Here is a 16,816-nt window from a genome sequence, read left to right as displayed (position 1 = left end):
CAGAAAATGTCAAAAATAGATGCTCAGAAATATGTCCAAATATAATTCCAGAAAAAGTCTTGTAGTCAAGCTGACTCTTGGTAAGCTGCAGAGTACTTAAACACTACATTTAATAATTAGTAAATAGAGATAAACATATCGCAAAAAGTTCCAAGTTATATATGATAGAATAATTAATAAATATTCACAGTCTTTCTGGAAAACTGTTTCTCTTCTTTTTTAGAGATGACCAGTAAGGGGATCTTAACCCTTGATTTGGTGTTGTCAGCACCGTGCTCTCCCAAGTGAACTAACCGGCCATCCCTATATAGGGATCCAAACATGTGACCTTGGTGTTATCAGCACCACACTCTCCTAAGTGAGCCATGGGCCAGCCCAAGAAAACTGTTTCTAAAGAAGATTCAAAAGTAAAGATTCAAACATTCAAAACTGTTTCAACAGAACAGCAGAGATGCAAAAGTGCAATAAAATTTCAATCTCCATACAAGAGGCATGAAAGCCCGTTAAAAGCTAATCTTTTTACTGCGTGCATGAAGAATATCATAATATAAAAAGAATATCATTGGCTGGTATTCGATTCACTAATACATAGGCTAGATGGGTGGCATAGAGAATATATATATACCCCAAAATAAGGGAAAGAGAAATATATTACTGCACAACCACTGGAGAGATATTATGGCTCAATTCAAAATGTTAAACACAAATATACATAAGGTTTTAGGTGAAAAAGGACACAAAGGGATTTGATGATTTGTTAGGAGGTAGTATGATAACTTGGAAAGTGCGATTTCAGAGAGAACTAGATCTAAATCCTGGCAATACTGACCTAGAAATAGGCCAATACAGAATCCATCAGGGCATCTTACCCTCTCTGAGCCTGAATATTCTGTCTTTGAAGTGACTAATAATTCATATCATGTTGGCCTATCATTAAGTATAATGGTGACAATGGCTACATTTGCAAAGTGTTTCTTGAATGCAAGGCACTTTTCTCATTGCTTCACAATTATCATACTATTTAATCTTCTCAACACCTTTACAAAGTTGGTACTATTATCCCCACTTTACAGTGAAGAAAATTAAGGCACGTTGAGATTAAAAAACTTTCCCAAGGTCATAAAGTCACTAAATGGCAGAACCAGAATCAATGGCAGCTATTTTTTAAATTATTGTTATTAAGAATTCTGACTTTAAGAATTGCAAGAGAAGCTAGAAAATCTCTTTCTGTACATACTTTTTAACCTAAAGACAGGCAACACCACAATTTAATATTTTTATGATTTGTGAGTGAAAACCAGACTATCTTATGATGGTTAATTTTGCATGTCAACTTGACTGATGCTATGCTTTGAATGTCACCTCCAAAATTTATGTTAAATTTATTTGCCATATTAACCATGTTGAGAGGTGAAACTTTTAAGAGGGTCATGAGGGTTCTCCTCTCATAAATGAATTAATGCATGAGGGGTTTAGTTATCTCAGGAGCAAGCTCCTGATAAAAAGATAAAAGTTCAGCCCCCGTTTGCTCTCTCTGTCTCTCAGGCATGCTTCTTCACCACAAGATGCCTTCCACCATGTTATGATGCAGCAATTAGGCCCTCACCGGATGGAGCTCCTTGATCTTTGACTTCCCAGCCTCCAGAACCATGAACAAAATAACTCTCTTTTCTTTATAAATTACCCAATCTGTGGTATTCTGTTATAGCAGCAGAAAACAGACTAAGACAACTGAGTTTAGGGATACCTTGATAGCTGTTAAAACATTATTTCTGGGTGTGTCAGTGAGGGTGTTTCCAGAAGAAACTGGCATTGGAATCAGTAGACTGAATAAAGAAGATCTGCCTTCACCAATGTGAGAAGACATCATGCAATCCACTAAGGGCCCAATGAATAGAACAAAAAGGCCAAGGAAAGGCAAATTCTCTCTCTCTTCTTGAGCTGGAACAGCTATCTTCTCCTGTTCTCAGAGATCAGAACTCCTGGTTCTTGGGCCTTAAGACTTACACCAGCAGCAGCACTCCCCTACACAGGCATTCCGTCTTGGGCTGAGATTTACACTTTGTGCTCCCCTGGTTCTCAGGCCTTCAAGCTCGGCCTGAATTACACCACTGGCTTTCCTGATTCTCCAGTTTACAAGTGGCATATGCTAGGACTTCTCAGCAGCCTTAATCACCTGAACCAATTCCTATAATAAATCCCCTTTTATACATCTATCTGTCTGTATATATGTATACTACTGGTTCTGTTTCTCTGGAGAACCCTAACAATTATCCATCTTTCTATTAAAAAGTTAAAGAATATCAACCATTTGCTGTGCAGGCTCAACCTCTTCCACAGGAAATGTCTAATCCAATGTTTTCTAACATTTTTTTCAAATTTACCAATCCAAAATTTTGAGAGGAGACACTTAAAGTGTCATTAATAGGAAGAAATTTACTGGGGAAAAAAAAAATCTATGAAGTTATAAATACTTCATTTAACAGTGGTATAGCAAGCTAATGAGAGCAACCTATTAAAAACTGCCATTGTATATTCTAAAAACAAGAATGATTTATACCCTCTATTAATTTCACCAGCTTTCCTAATCACCTCTGATATCCAATAAAATGTGATTTGATAACTAATTGTACAAATGTCACTGAATTATTAAATATATTTCCTATAAAATAAATTTTAAAGTTTCATATTTCCTTTCAATCTAATACAATTTCACCAGCATGATCATAATAGATCTACAATCTTCTCATTCCCTTAGGCACTTATGCTACTCTCCTTCAATTCTCCTTATATCTTCACTTCCCTCATACACACACATACAAACCATTAAGTCTCAATGTTACTTTATTATTTATACTTCTTCCCCTCTGTACAGGAATATGGTTCTACACATTACAGAATATCCCAACATAGCAGTAGCTTAAACAATACTGAGGCTTGCTTTTTTCTTTTGTAGAAGAAGTCTGGAGATAGGCAATATAGAGATGATGGCTGCACAGTGTCTTCAGGGACCCAAACATCTAACTTTCTCTTCCAGCATTCTATGTACCTGGCTTCCATCTCCAAAATCACTTCATGGTCCAAAATGATTGCTAAAGCTCCAGTTATTACATCTTCAATAAAGGTCAAAAAGAGGAAGAAAACTAAATGGGGAAAAAGGTGTCTCTTCCCAGCTGAGTCAGTGCCCTTCAGAAGCACACACATAATACTTCTGTTTTCATTTCTTTTGCCAGAACGTAGTCACATGGCTGAGAAATATATAGTCTTTTCTTCTAGGCATCAATGTAACCAGATTTAAAAAAAAAAAAATCAGGATTCTATTACTATAGTATGGGAACACATAGGCTTGACAAAAAACAGGGAGTGCACCAAGGGCAAAAGTCTTAAATGCACTTACGCAAAACCTAAGTACTGAAAACAGCAAGTGCCAAAAAAAGAAAAAAGTTTCTGCTAGATTAGATAAGAACATTAAAATCATTTCTTAACCAGCTTCACTCCCTTTCCTTTGTTTCTCAAGATGTTTTCCAGAAAATGCCACATAGCCAATTTCTTTTCATTCCTTTGATAAATGATGGATCAAGTTGTTTTTTCTCTTGTATTTCCTTGTCTTTACAATAAAAGCTGAAGCAAATACCAACTCGGGACTGTGCCTTGTTTCTCCCTTCTTGAGGGAGTTTTCTCAGGGCAGTCCCTTCAGGCTTCTCATTGCTCTTAATATTTGGGCTCTGAGTAATCTTTGCATCTCTGTCACACAGTGAGAAGTGACACTACAGAGGAAAGGGGAAATGGATTTTAGGGTCAGCCTGCATCATGACTCCCTATCCATTTTTCATAGCTTCTGAATCACACCACTGATGTTGGGAAAGGTTTCTCATCATATCTTTAATCTAACACAGCTGGTGTAAAGCTCTCCCCAACAACAGCATTTATGGAGTGTGGCCAACCCCAAACTGAACTGCTAATGCAATAGGTATTCTAAGACCATAATTCTGAAGTTTCATTAGATAGGTCATTCTCGATGTGTCACATCTTCTGAATCACCTGGGATAGAAAAGGAGATTGTTTTGTACAAATTACCTAATAGAATGCTGAAACTCACTGTGTCTACACCAATTAGCAAATCAATGTAGTTCCACAGTGTAATATCATTACTACTCTTGAATCTATGCTTCTTCCACAGACATATCTTCTTCATCATAATTTTTATCAATCCCATTACAGTCATCATTTGCTAAATATGTACTAGGTGCCTGTGCAAAGTGTTTTAGTTATTTTATTCATTCAGGCCTCACAACAACCCTATTATGTTATTTTTACCCTTATTTTATAGAGGATAATAGCAAATACGTATTGAATGCTTCCTATGTGCCAGGTTTTCACAAAGTGTTTTACAGATAAATACTAATATTATCCCTAATTTATAGATGAGAAAGAGGAGGTAGAAAAGTTACTAACTTGCCCAAAGTCACACAGCTTGCAAGTAGCAAAGCCAGAATGCAAATCCTCACAAACTGGCTCCAGAGTCCACTCAACTACTACACTATGCTAATATCAGACTAACCAGGAGAGGTTAAGTAACTCACCTAAGATCACAAAACCAGGAGGAGCCAAGATTCACAGACACATCTATTTAACAATGGAGCGCTTGTTCTCAACTCCAAATGAATCAAAGCAACATGATTTGGCTGACCAAGGAATTACAACTCTTCAGGGGCAGTGTTGCAAGGGAACACACTACCAAAATAAGAAACATCCATGAATTTCAATGGACTGCAATTTAGATGGATGAAACCCAGTGCAATTTACATTTCCTAGGTAACACTACAGATAGACCCATCTCTTTTAGCAATAACAAACCCAAAACAAAAGCACCTTTGGCAAATATATCTAGTGACTGCCATACATGAGTGTGAATTTTCTCACAGGTGAATGGTCATTAGTATCTAAAAGATCTTGAATAATTAGATGTCTGCATTTTACACAGGCTATCAAAAAATTAAGGGATAAATATTTGCTATACCAAATTCAATGGATATTCTAGAAGCAGTCATTTTTAAAGATATAAGAAAAAAATTTTTAGGAAATAAAAAGTAATGAAATCAAATTCAGACATTTTGTTGGTATTTATCAGAATTAATGCATTTGTAGTTTTCTTACCTATAATCACAACCCTGACCTTCATTCCTTGAGAGATATGGAAATTATAGCTATAAATTTCTTCAGGGTTTTTTCTTAAGATTTCTGTTGCCAGAGTCAAAAAATGCCTTTGTAAAGCCTAGGCACACAACATACCAATCAAATGCTACTACTGGCTCATCTTTAAACATACCCCTAAGAATCTCAAGTCCCTCTTCCAAGAACAGCATAGACATACAATGACCATGAGGTAGGGTGCACCTTATACCTATTACAGTAACTGAAACACTGTAAACAATAAATAATAAAGAAGCTCGTGTCACCAACTAAGTCAACCATATGTATGAAAGCCATTAATTTAACTTTCATCAGCACCTCATAACCTTTAAAAAAAAAAAAAAAAAACTTAGGATCAGTGTATCATTCTTCACCAAATACATCCTTTTTTCTTAATTTCATACTTAATGAGACATTCTCAATTACTTCACAAAAATTAATGTTTGCATCCTACTTCCAATTGCCAATGCTTTTAAAGTAATTGGGAAACTTTTAAAGAAATAATGAACAGTACTAAATTAATACCAATTCAATGTATCTCTTTATATTGGTAAAATGTTCCGATACTAATTAACAGTTAAGTATTTCTTTTTTATTGTTGGTGTATTAAATTTGGTGGAAGGAAGGAAAAAAGACACCATAAATCAGGCAGTGATCTTCAGTGAGGCATAAGAGCACCAAAAAGAATCAGCTATTATAAATCATTAAAGTTACACCAACTTTAATTTAATGCATCAGTTAACTGGTAACAAATATTAGATGAAAAACAGCCAATGCAGGCTTTATTTACAGCTGTAAATAAAAGAAATGTCAGAAATGTTGTTACTAACAAATTTAATTTATGCAATATTTTTTAAAAGCGACTTTAAACAGAATAATACTTGAACTCAATTTGAAATGGGCAGGACGTATCACTTGCTAAGGACATTATTCTCCATATAAAAGTGTCAAGAGACCTCTACTTTCACCCATGAGGGAGTGATAGGGTCCAGAATTACTCTCCAAATGTAAACAACTAGAAAATTGGACAAACTATGTATCTGACATTTGACAATAAGCAGCTCAAAACTGATTTCTGAAAAAGGAGAACAAAACAGATGAGCCTTATAATTTAATTGCCTGAGATTTCTTTCTGAAAGCACTTTTGGGACTGCAGTATGTAGGAGGGGAAACCCAAATACAATCCAGTGCCATTGCTGAGTTGAAAAGACAGAGATCAGAATTCAAAAACACGAAGGCAGGGGCTGGCCTATTAGTTCAGTTAGTTAGAGCACACCTTTGTAACACCAATGTCAAGGGTTCAGATCCCCATACTGGCCAGCTGCCAAAAAATAAAATAAGCCCATTGAATGTACAGCACCAACAGTGAACCCCAATGTAAACTATGGACTTCAGTTGCTAATAATATTATGTTACTATTAATTCAATTATAATAAATGTACCACACTAATGAATGATGTTAATAATAGGGCAAACTCTATGTAGGGGCTAGAGGGGGGTATATGGTGGCAGGGGGAGGCAACATAAATTTTGGAGAAAAGTTCCTGAAGTGAGAGAGCTATACAAAAAAAATATATATATATATATATATATATATATATATATATATATGTTCCTGGAGATTCTAATGAAATCCAGTGTTATGATACTGGAGATGATCTTGACAAGATCTAAATTGAACTCATTTGGCATCAATTTCCTAAATGAATACATGAACTCCTGACACTCAAATACTCTTGAAAGCAGTCCTTTTGTCTTTCTAATGATTCCCTCATTAGTTAAATAAGTTTGATAAATGCTAACAAGTAACTTTAGGAATTAAACTTTTATAGAACTCAAGTATGCCTGATTTCAAAGTCTTATGCTCTTAATCATAAATCCTAAAAAAGAAAGAAAAGAAAATAACAGTCTGAAATAGTAAACTAAAAGATTTATGAGAAAATCCCACTATACAAGAGATAATGTTTATGGTATAATACATTTTTACAATAAATGTATTATAAATGTATTAAGATAATGTTTATGGTATAAAACATTTATACCATACAGGAATAACAGTATCTGTCTTACAGATAAGAAAACCACGGCATTAAAATGTGACATTGGGAAAGGGAGAAAATCACGCAGCTACCAAGTGTCAAACAGGAATTTCAACCAAGCAACCTAATTCCAGAGCCTGATTTCTGGAATGTCTGATTTTTTTTTTTTTTTTAAATACGTTTTTGTATATCTCTCACTTCAGGGACTTTTGCAAGGAGGCCTTCCACAGCAAGTATCTTCCCATGTATAGATCAGACATCCAAAATAAAAGGATCTCCCATCAATGGACTAGAGTTAGAACAAGAGATAAAAAATCTTTGCCATCTGAAGAAGGTTACTATTAACTGTGACTTTTAGAAGAGTCGGAGCTCTCTAAAGAGCTCTCCTGTTTTCTTATGCATAACATCAAAAAAGAGTTGATCTAGATGATCTACAAAGACTTGAGATATTTTAGTAGTGTGACCTTAAAAATAAGAAATAAAAAGATTACTCTAAAATGTCCCCATATTTATCCATTGCCTATCCTGTGTTTGGTACTATACTGGGTGCCAAGGATATCATGTTGAGCAAGACCTGTGTCTTATAATCTACCAGGAAAGCAAAAATGAAACAAATAATTACACAATTAATTTCTTATGATTCTAAATATGCTGAGCCTGCACTCAGCACAGGGCTTTTGAACTTGTCTGAAACAAACTTGCCCAAATATCCCCATAGCAGTGTCCCTCATCAAATTCAGAGCATCACTCAACTATCACCTTCTCAGTGAAACCCTCCCTGATTATTCAATATAAAAAAGGCATGCTCCCCACTCCAACTTTCCCTATCACCTACCTTGATGTACTTATTTTTCTCTAGAATTTTATCACCATCGGACCATATGTATTTGTTCAGTATCTGTATACCCACTAGAATATCAGTTCCATCAGATCAATAATTTCTGTCTATTTTGTTCACTGGTATCACTTGATGCCAGGAATATAGCAGACAATAAATATTGATGAATAATGAATAAATGAATGCAATGAAGGAAAGTACAAGTATTATAAGAGTGTATAAAAGGAGAAACCATTAATTTCGTTTGCACTAATATATACACTGTTTTTAATCTATATACATGTCTTCATGTAACAATTTAAAATATCAATTCTAAATGCTATCATTCATGTTTAAGGCATTAATTTAGGCATTTCAGTTTTTCTTATAAATTATTTTTCAACACTTAGAGCATTTAAAATAGAGTTACATTACTAAATAAGATTAATATTTTTATACTGAATAGAGTCAGCCTCTAACATAGCAATTTATTCTCCATGATACAAACTATCTCACCTTAAAAAATGAAGACAAAATGAGATGTACTATTCTACCAGGATTTTAAGTTACCATATTCACTGAACTGTTACAAGCATCTTACTTTTTCAGAAGTTAAGAAGTAAAAAAAGAAAGAGAAAGATCTAAAATTACCTTCAAGGTTTACAGTCTGTTACCTCTGCATCATATGCTTATAGTTTCCGAAGATATTATTGAATTATGGCACTTACAGCTAAATATCTAAAAAAAAACAAAAACGAAAGAACTGTTTCAAATTTGGTCTATCAGAATCCAAAGGACTGTGTTCTCTGAAAAATAAAACTTTTGTTTTGAAAAGGAATAATACTTTTATTTCCACCTAAGCAATGTTAACCTTTTTTTTTTTTAATGTTAACCTTTTTAAATAATATAATTTAAAAAGTTAAACAGACCCAGAGACACAGTTTTCAAACTGGATCACATATGTTTTGAAACTCCAATTAACTAGACTCAACATGATCTTCTGGAGGATAAAAAAAAAAAGGTTACTTTAACATTTCTAATAAAATGAATTTGTTACAAGCAATCTATGTGTAGAATGGAACATTTTTTTATTAGTCCGTTAATTTCTGATAAAAACATGTTGTTGAAAGAAATCAAGAAGAAAAGTCATGTGGTAATAATTTAATATGGCCTATTATGCTATCAAAACTAAGAATATTGAATAGATAATATAATAGACTCCCAAAAAGCATGCCTTCTCTCCTCTATTGAGAAAATCAGTAGTCATAACAAACAAAGGGGAAAACCAATATCTTCAGATTAAAAATGTAGTTCAATCTACTATCTATTAATAACTACATCCAAACTGTTTTTAAATACACAAAAAAAGCTGCTGAGGAAAGAAAGTGGAAGCCAGGCTTCTACTGCAGCTTCTGGCATACCTGTGTAGTCTAATTTTGAGCTCTCTCTTTTTGTAGTCCTAAGAGACAAGAGTTCCCATTCTGACTACTAAGCCATACCTTCCTGTGGGCAAGTCTTGTATGTATTCCTCACCATGGTCCTGCTCCAGACTTGCTTCTATACTGACAAGAAATATGCAGTAGATGGCGTCCCCTCCACAATCTTAGCTGCCTCTGAAATTGCTGACATTAGTAATATCATTGATAAATTCCTGGAGGCCAAAAATGAGTTGCACAAACATGTGGAGTTTGATTTCCTTATCAAGGGCCAGTTTCTGCAAATGCCCTTGGTCAAACACATGGAACTGGAGAACATCTCATCGGAAAAAGCTGTGGAACTAGAATACATGGAGAAGTACACTGCACCCCAGCCAGAGCAATGCATGTTCCATGATAATTGGATAAGATCAATTAAAGGGGCAGAGGAACGGATCTTGAATGGTTCGTAAGAAAAGACTTCTCGAATCTGATCCTTGGAAGGAAAGTCAATAATGACAATTGTGGGACACACGGACATTGTAAAAGATGTGGCCTGGGTGAAAAAAGACAAGTTTGTCTTGCTTATTACTGAGTGCCTTTATGCATCAGGCTATTCTGAGAGTGGAATGTAAAAGAAACAAAGTGAAAGCTCTACACTGCTTCAGAGGTCATGCTGGAAGTGTGGATTCTATAACTGTTAATAGCTCCAGAACTAAATTTGCAGTGGCTCCTGGGATATGATGCTAAAGATCTGGTCTACAGTCCCTACAGATGAGGAAGATGAAATGGAGGAATCCACGAAGAGACCAAGAAAGAAACAGAAAACAGAGCAGTTGGGACTAACAAGGACTCCCATGGTGACCCTCTCTGGCCATAAGGAAACCATTTCCTCAGTTCTGTGGTCAGATAATGAAGAAATTTCCAGTGAATCCTGGGACCACACAATTAGAGTGTGGGATATTGAGTTTGGCAGTCTTAAGTCAACGTGACAGGAAATAAACTGTTTAATTGTATTTCCTATTCTCCACTTTGTAAACATTTGGCATCTAGAAGCACAGATAGGCGTACCAGACTGTGGGATCCCCAAACTAAACACGGTTCTTTGGTGTCTCTGTTCCTAACCTCACATACAGACTGGGTCACATCAGTAAAGTGGTCTCCTACCCATGAACAGCAACTGATTTCAAGTTCTTTAGATAACATTGTCAAGCTGTGGGATACAAGAAGTTGTAAGGCTCCTCTCTATGATCTGGCTGCTTATGAATACAAAGTTCTGAGTGTAGACTGGACAGACACAGGGCTACTTCTGAGTGGAGAAGCAGACAATCAACTGTATTCCTATAGATATTCACCTACCACTTCCCATGTGGGAGCATGAAAGTGAATACTTTGATTATAGAGATTCTTTCTATAAATGAAATGGTAGAGAACCATCAGATGCAGAAAACAGCATTTAAGTTTCTATAATGCTTTTACCCTAACATATCACTATCTTTTTTTCTTTATTTTGTATCTATAATAGTTTGTGATTATAAAATATAAAATGTGTTTGGACGTGTTGTCCCCCCAAACTCATGTGGAAATCTGATCCCCAATGTGGCAGTGTTGGGACCTGAGTCACAGGGATAGATCCCTCATGAATGGATTAATGCTCTCCCTGGGGAGAGGGTAGTGTGTGAGTTCCCCCTCTATAAGTTCTTGCAAGAGCTGGTTGTTTAAAAGACCTTGGCACCTCCTCCTCCTCCTTCTCTCTCTCTCTCTCTCTTCCTCTCTCTCTCTCTCTCTCCTTCCTCTCCTATGTGATCTGCATGTACCCGCTAGCTGCCTGCTGCTTTCCTCCATGAGTATTAGCAGCCTGAGGCCCGCATAAGATACAGCTGTCTCAGAATAGTAAGTCAAATAAACCTCTTTTCTTCATAAACTACCCAGTCTCAGGTATTCTGTTACAGCAACACAAAATGGACTAAGCCAGTGGCCTATATTCTATATCCTATACAAACTCTTGAAATTAAACTGAGTTTTTAATTCCTTTTTAAAAGTAAAATAAGAAATAAAAATAAATACACAAAAAGCTAAAAAATTTTCAGTTATCCGTTATTTAATTATGTAGAAATACTTCAAAGTATCTCAAAACAAAATTAAAATTACTGTTAAATATTCCTACTATCACACACATTTTAAAATGTTACTGTTCATTTTAAAACTATAATCTCTGAATGTTACAAGTAAATGTTAAATGTTAAAGGTAAACATTAAACATTAAAGGAATTTCCTTCTGGTTAACTATATTCTTCCAGAACGAAAATGCAGAATTCTTTAATGTACATACATTTAACATTTACAGAACTATGTTTATCAATGCAGATATTAAGCTTAAAAAAGAGTTAATTTATCCAAAAACGTTTTAAAATAACTTATTTTTTGTTTGTTTCCTTGTTTATTTTTTAAAAATTTTTTATTGAAACATATCAATTGTATATATTTATGGAGTACAGACTTATATTTCAATACATGTATACAATGTATACATGTGATGATTTATTCAGGATAATTAGCATATTTACCATTGCAAAATTCATCATTTCTTTGTGATGTACTCATTTGATCTCCTCTCTTCTAGTCTTTGGTAACATGCAGTAAATCATTCTTAATTATAGATTCCTGGGTCAACCATATACCAATAAGGCTTATTTTTCCTACCTAACTGTAATTTTGTGTCCATTAATCAGCTTCTCACCAACCCTTCTCCACCTTCCCTTCCCTGCCTCTAGTAACCAGTTTTTCTCTGTCTTTTTAACAGTCCAACTTATTATTATTTATGTTATTGTTTTGTTTTGTTTTTTTACTGAAGCATAATTAATTATACATATTTAGGGGGTACAAAGTTGACTATGAATAGTTGTGTACAGTATGTGATGGTCACGTCAGGATAGTTACCTTATTCATCATTTCAATACATAATCATTTTTGTGTCCGTTAACCTATTTCTCATTAATTTCCCATTAATACCCCTTCCTCTCCACCCCCTTCCACTTCTAGTAACTGCAGTTCTGTTCTCTCCTTCTAAAAGTTCAATGTATTATTGTGACTGATGTTCCTTTCTCTTTCTTTCATTATTGTTTATTTCTATATTAATTCAGCTCCCACTTATGAGTGAGGACATGTGGTTATTTTTCTTTCTCTGACTGGGATATTTCACTCAACATAATTTTCTCCAGGCTAATCCATGTTGCTGCAAATGGCAGAATTTGACTCTTTTTTAATGGTTGAGTAGTATTCCATTGTGTATATATACCACTTTTTCCTTATCCAGTCATCTGTTGATGGAAATTTAGGTTGATTGCATAACTTGGCTATTGTGAGTAGCCATGCGATGAACACGGGAATGCAGGTATCCCTTCAGCATGATGATTTCCATTCCTCCGGGTATATACCCAGTAATGGAATATCTGGATCATATGGTAGTTCTATCTGTAGTTGTTTAAGGAACCTCTGTACCATTTTCCATAATGGCTATACTAATTTACAGTCCCACCAACAGTGCAGAAGAGTTCCCCTTTCTACACATCCTCACCAGCATTTATTATTCTTTTCTATAACAACCAGTCTAACTGGGGTGAGATGATACTTCAAAGTGGTTTTAACTTTCATTTCCCTGATAATTAGTGGTACTGAGTGTTTTTTCATGTACATATTGGCCATTTGTATGTCCTCCTTTGAGAGATGTCTATTCAGTTCCTTTACACGTTTTTTAATCAGATTATTTGGTGTTTTTTTTACTGTTGTTTGAGTTCCTATATATTTTAGATATTAATCCCTTGTCAGATTTATAGTTTGCAAATATTTTCCCCCATTCTGTAGGTTGTCTTTTCACTTTGTTGACTGTTACCTTTGCTGTGTAGAAGCATTTTAGTTTGATATAATCCCATTTGTTTATTTTTTTTCTTTTGCTGTCTGTGCTTTTGGGGCCTTATTCTTAAAGTTTTTGCTCAGCCCTATATCCTACAGTGTTTCCCCTATGTTTTCTTCAAGGAGTTTTAAAGTCTCAGGTCTTATACTTAAGTCTTTAACCCATACTGAGTTGATTTTGGTATATGGTGAGAGGTACAGATCTAGTTCCACTTTTCTCCATATGAATATCCAGTTTTCCCAGCACAATTTATTGAAGAGTTTCTCCTTTCCCTATTGTATGTTCTGGGTGCCCTTGTTGAAGATCAGGTCGCTGAAATATGTGGGTTGATTTCTGGGTTCTCTATTCTGTCCCACTGTCTGAGTGTCTGTTTTTATGCTGGTACCATGTTGTTTTGGTTACAATAGCTTTATAATATAATTTGAAGTCCAGAAGTGTAATGCCTCCAGCTTTATTTATTTATTTATTTATTTATTTTTTGGGCTCAGGATTGCTTTGGCTATTGGGGGTCTTTTGTTGTTCCCTATGAATATTAGGATTGTTTTTTCTATTTCAGTGAAGAATGCCCTTGGTATTTTGATGGGGATTGCACTGAATGTGTAGATGGCTTTGGGTAGTATGGACATTTTCACTACGTTGATTCTTCCAATCCATGAACAAGAAGTGTCTTTTCAACTTTTGATGTCTTCTTTAATTTCTTTTAACAATGATTTGTAGTTCTCATTGTAAAGATCTTTCACTTTCTTGGTTAAATTTATTCTAGGTTTTGTCTTGTTTTGTTTGGGGGGGGTGACTATTGTAAATGGGCTTGCTGTCTTGATCTCTTTTTCTGCTAGTTTGTTGTTGGAATATAAAACTGCTACTGATTTTTTTTTATATTGATTTTATATCCTGCAACATTACTGAATTTGTTTATCAATGCTAAGAGGTTTTTGGTAGAGTCTCTGGGGTTTTCCATTTATAGGATTATGGCACCTGCAAACAGAGAAATTTTGGCTTTGTCTTTTCCTATTTGGATATCCTTTATTTCTTTCTCTTGTCTGATTTTTTAGCTCCCACATATGAATGAGAATGTGCAGTACTTTTCTTTCTGTGCCTGGCTTATCTCATTTAATATAATTTTCTTCAAGCTCATCCATGTTGCTATGAGTGGCAAAATTTCATTCTTTTTATGGCTGAGTAGTATTCCATTGTGTATACGTACCACATTTTCTTTATCCAATCACCTGTCAATGAACATTTAGGTTTGTTCCATATCTTGGCTATTGTGAACAGAGCTGTGATAAACATGTGAGTGTAGGTATCCCTTTGACATGATACTTTCCATTCCTTTGAGTATATGCCCAGTAGAGAGACTGCTGGTTCACTGGTAGTTCTATCTGTCGTTTTTTGAGAAACTTCAATACTGTTTTCCATAATGGCTATGCTAATTTACAGCCCCACTAACAATAAATAAGGGTTCCATTTTCTCCATATCCTTGCCAGCATTTGTTATTTTCTATCTTTCTGGTAGTAGCCAGTCTGATTGGGGTGAGATGATATCTCAATGTGGTTTTAATTTGCATTTCCATGATTAGTGGCATTGAGCATTTTTTCATATATCTATTATCCATTTGTATGTCTTCTTTTGAGAAGTGTCTACTCAGCTCCTTTGCCCATTTTTTAATCAGATTATTTTTTTTTTAACCATTAAGTTGTTTGAATTCCTTGTATATTCTGGATATTAGCCCCTTTTCAGATGCATAGTTTGCAAATATTTTCTCCCTTTCTGTAGGTTGCTTTTCACTGTGCTGATTGTTTTAAAATAGCTTTATTCTTAAATAGCAGCACATGGTTATGGTAAAACAAAAGAAACAATCACAGAAAAGCATACCAGAAAAACTTACCTCCTAGAAGAATCATTATTTCTCCACTATATCTTGAGACATTTTTACATGAATGTAGGTAAACTTACATTACAAGAATCATTCCATACATCCTATTCTATAGCCTATTTTGTTTAATTTGATATTAGGTAAAAAACATCTTTCTGTGTCAGCCTATACATATATATATATATATATATATATATATATATATATATATCACTATTTTTAAGGGCTCTACTATACTACCTTCTATGTATTACCATAACTTACTTAACTATTTTCCCTATTAATAAATTGTTTCCATTTTTAAAAAATAATATATGTCTAACACAATGAATGGGACAATCTCCAATTCCTCAATAAAATGCCCCATACTCCAAATCATTCTCCACAAAACAGACATTCATTCATGTAAATATATTAAGTGCCTAGTATACGCCACTGCACGCTGTTCTAAACATTCTAAGTTCCATGAGTACAAGGACTGAGTCTACTTTAATCATCACTTTATTTCCAGTGCTTATTGGAGTGTCCAGTATACAGTAGGCCTTCATATGTGTGTTGAATGAATAGTTTGGCCATCCTTGTTCACTCAGCCTTCTTCACTTCTGCAATTACCTCCTTTTTTAAGTTTTAACTTTGAAATTAGTTTTGTTTTCATTTTCTTCAAGGATTCATAACTTCAAAAAATAAATTTTATTATGTGGAAGGCACCAACCATACTACTGTTTTATGAAAATGAAGCCACAGTCCCTGTTACCAAGAGGCTTACAGAATCATAAAAATTCAGAGATTGAAGGCTATGAGAAAAATCTTTTTATTTAGGGGCAGGCTACCCTACAGAGTGTTGAGCCTTTACAACTCAAAGTTCAGGCTCACAATGGAGAGCCAAGTATATAAATATGGGGGAGAAAAACCAGTATTACCATTACCTTTTGGAAGCTCTGCTTAGCTGTGTTTTAAAAAGTTCCTTTGACCTTCAAAACATCACTCAAAAGAAATGTGATTCTAACAGCTGCCTCTATGTTTTCCTTTGTTCTAACATTTCAGTGGAAGGAAAGAGTAAGAGGACTCAAGCTGGTATTCCACTGCTAAAGTCCAAAAGGTCCAGCTGGCACATATAAAAAAACCCTAGAAGTTCAATTAAACTGCAAAGCTATGACTGAATTTATAAAAGATTTATTTTGCTTTTTCAGGAAAAATACTCTGTAAAGGGGAAAAAAATAAACAACTGAAAAACCAAAGGTGAAACACCAAAGGAATGTAAGCCACCTACATATATGATCCTTGGAAACTATTTAGAGGTATGTCATGATCCAATTTCCATTTTAATATGATCACCCAAAAATTTATGCTTGAATGTCAAATGCATATGCTTGAATGGAATATGTGCATGTTTGATTATGGCCATGTATTCCGCCTTCTGTTTAGGATGACAAGTAAAAATCTTGGTAAGAGAGTATGTTAGTTTGAGTCAGACTGTGGCTATCTCTTCACCTTCAAAAAGCATATGATATCAGGTACTGCATTTTTTTTAAATGTCCTATTCTTATTAGAGTGTACATTCTTCA

At 34.7% G+C, this 16,816-nt stretch overlaps 1 protein-coding gene and 1 pseudogene across 4 annotated transcripts in view; one reads left to right on the top strand and one right to left on the bottom strand.

Moving 5' to 3' along the window:
- The window catches only part of FUT8 (fucosyltransferase 8), a 332,924-nt gene that overhangs the window by 192,557 nt on the left and 123,551 nt on the right, over nucleotides 1–16,816 (bottom strand). For 3 of the 4 annotated variants that reach the window (XM_063089805.1, XM_063089804.1, XM_063089807.1), the window contains one exon: nucleotides 8,701–8,787. The exons of the other annotated variant lie outside the window; for it this stretch is intronic. The gene's annotated coding sequence lies outside the window, so the exon portion shown is untranslated. The remainder of the gene's footprint in view (nucleotides 1–8,700; nucleotides 8,788–16,816) is intronic. 4 annotated transcript variants of the gene reach the window in all.
- LOC134373920 (ribosome biogenesis protein WDR12-like) lies at nucleotides 9,584–10,845 on the top strand (annotated as a pseudogene).

This window comes from Cynocephalus volans, chromosome 3, assembly GCF_027409185.1.
Source record: "Cynocephalus volans isolate mCynVol1 chromosome 3, mCynVol1.pri, whole genome shotgun sequence".
Taxonomy (NCBI): Eukaryota; Metazoa; Chordata; class Mammalia; order Dermoptera; family Cynocephalidae; genus Cynocephalus; species Cynocephalus volans.
This window is presented reverse-complemented; position numbering and strand designations above follow the sequence as displayed.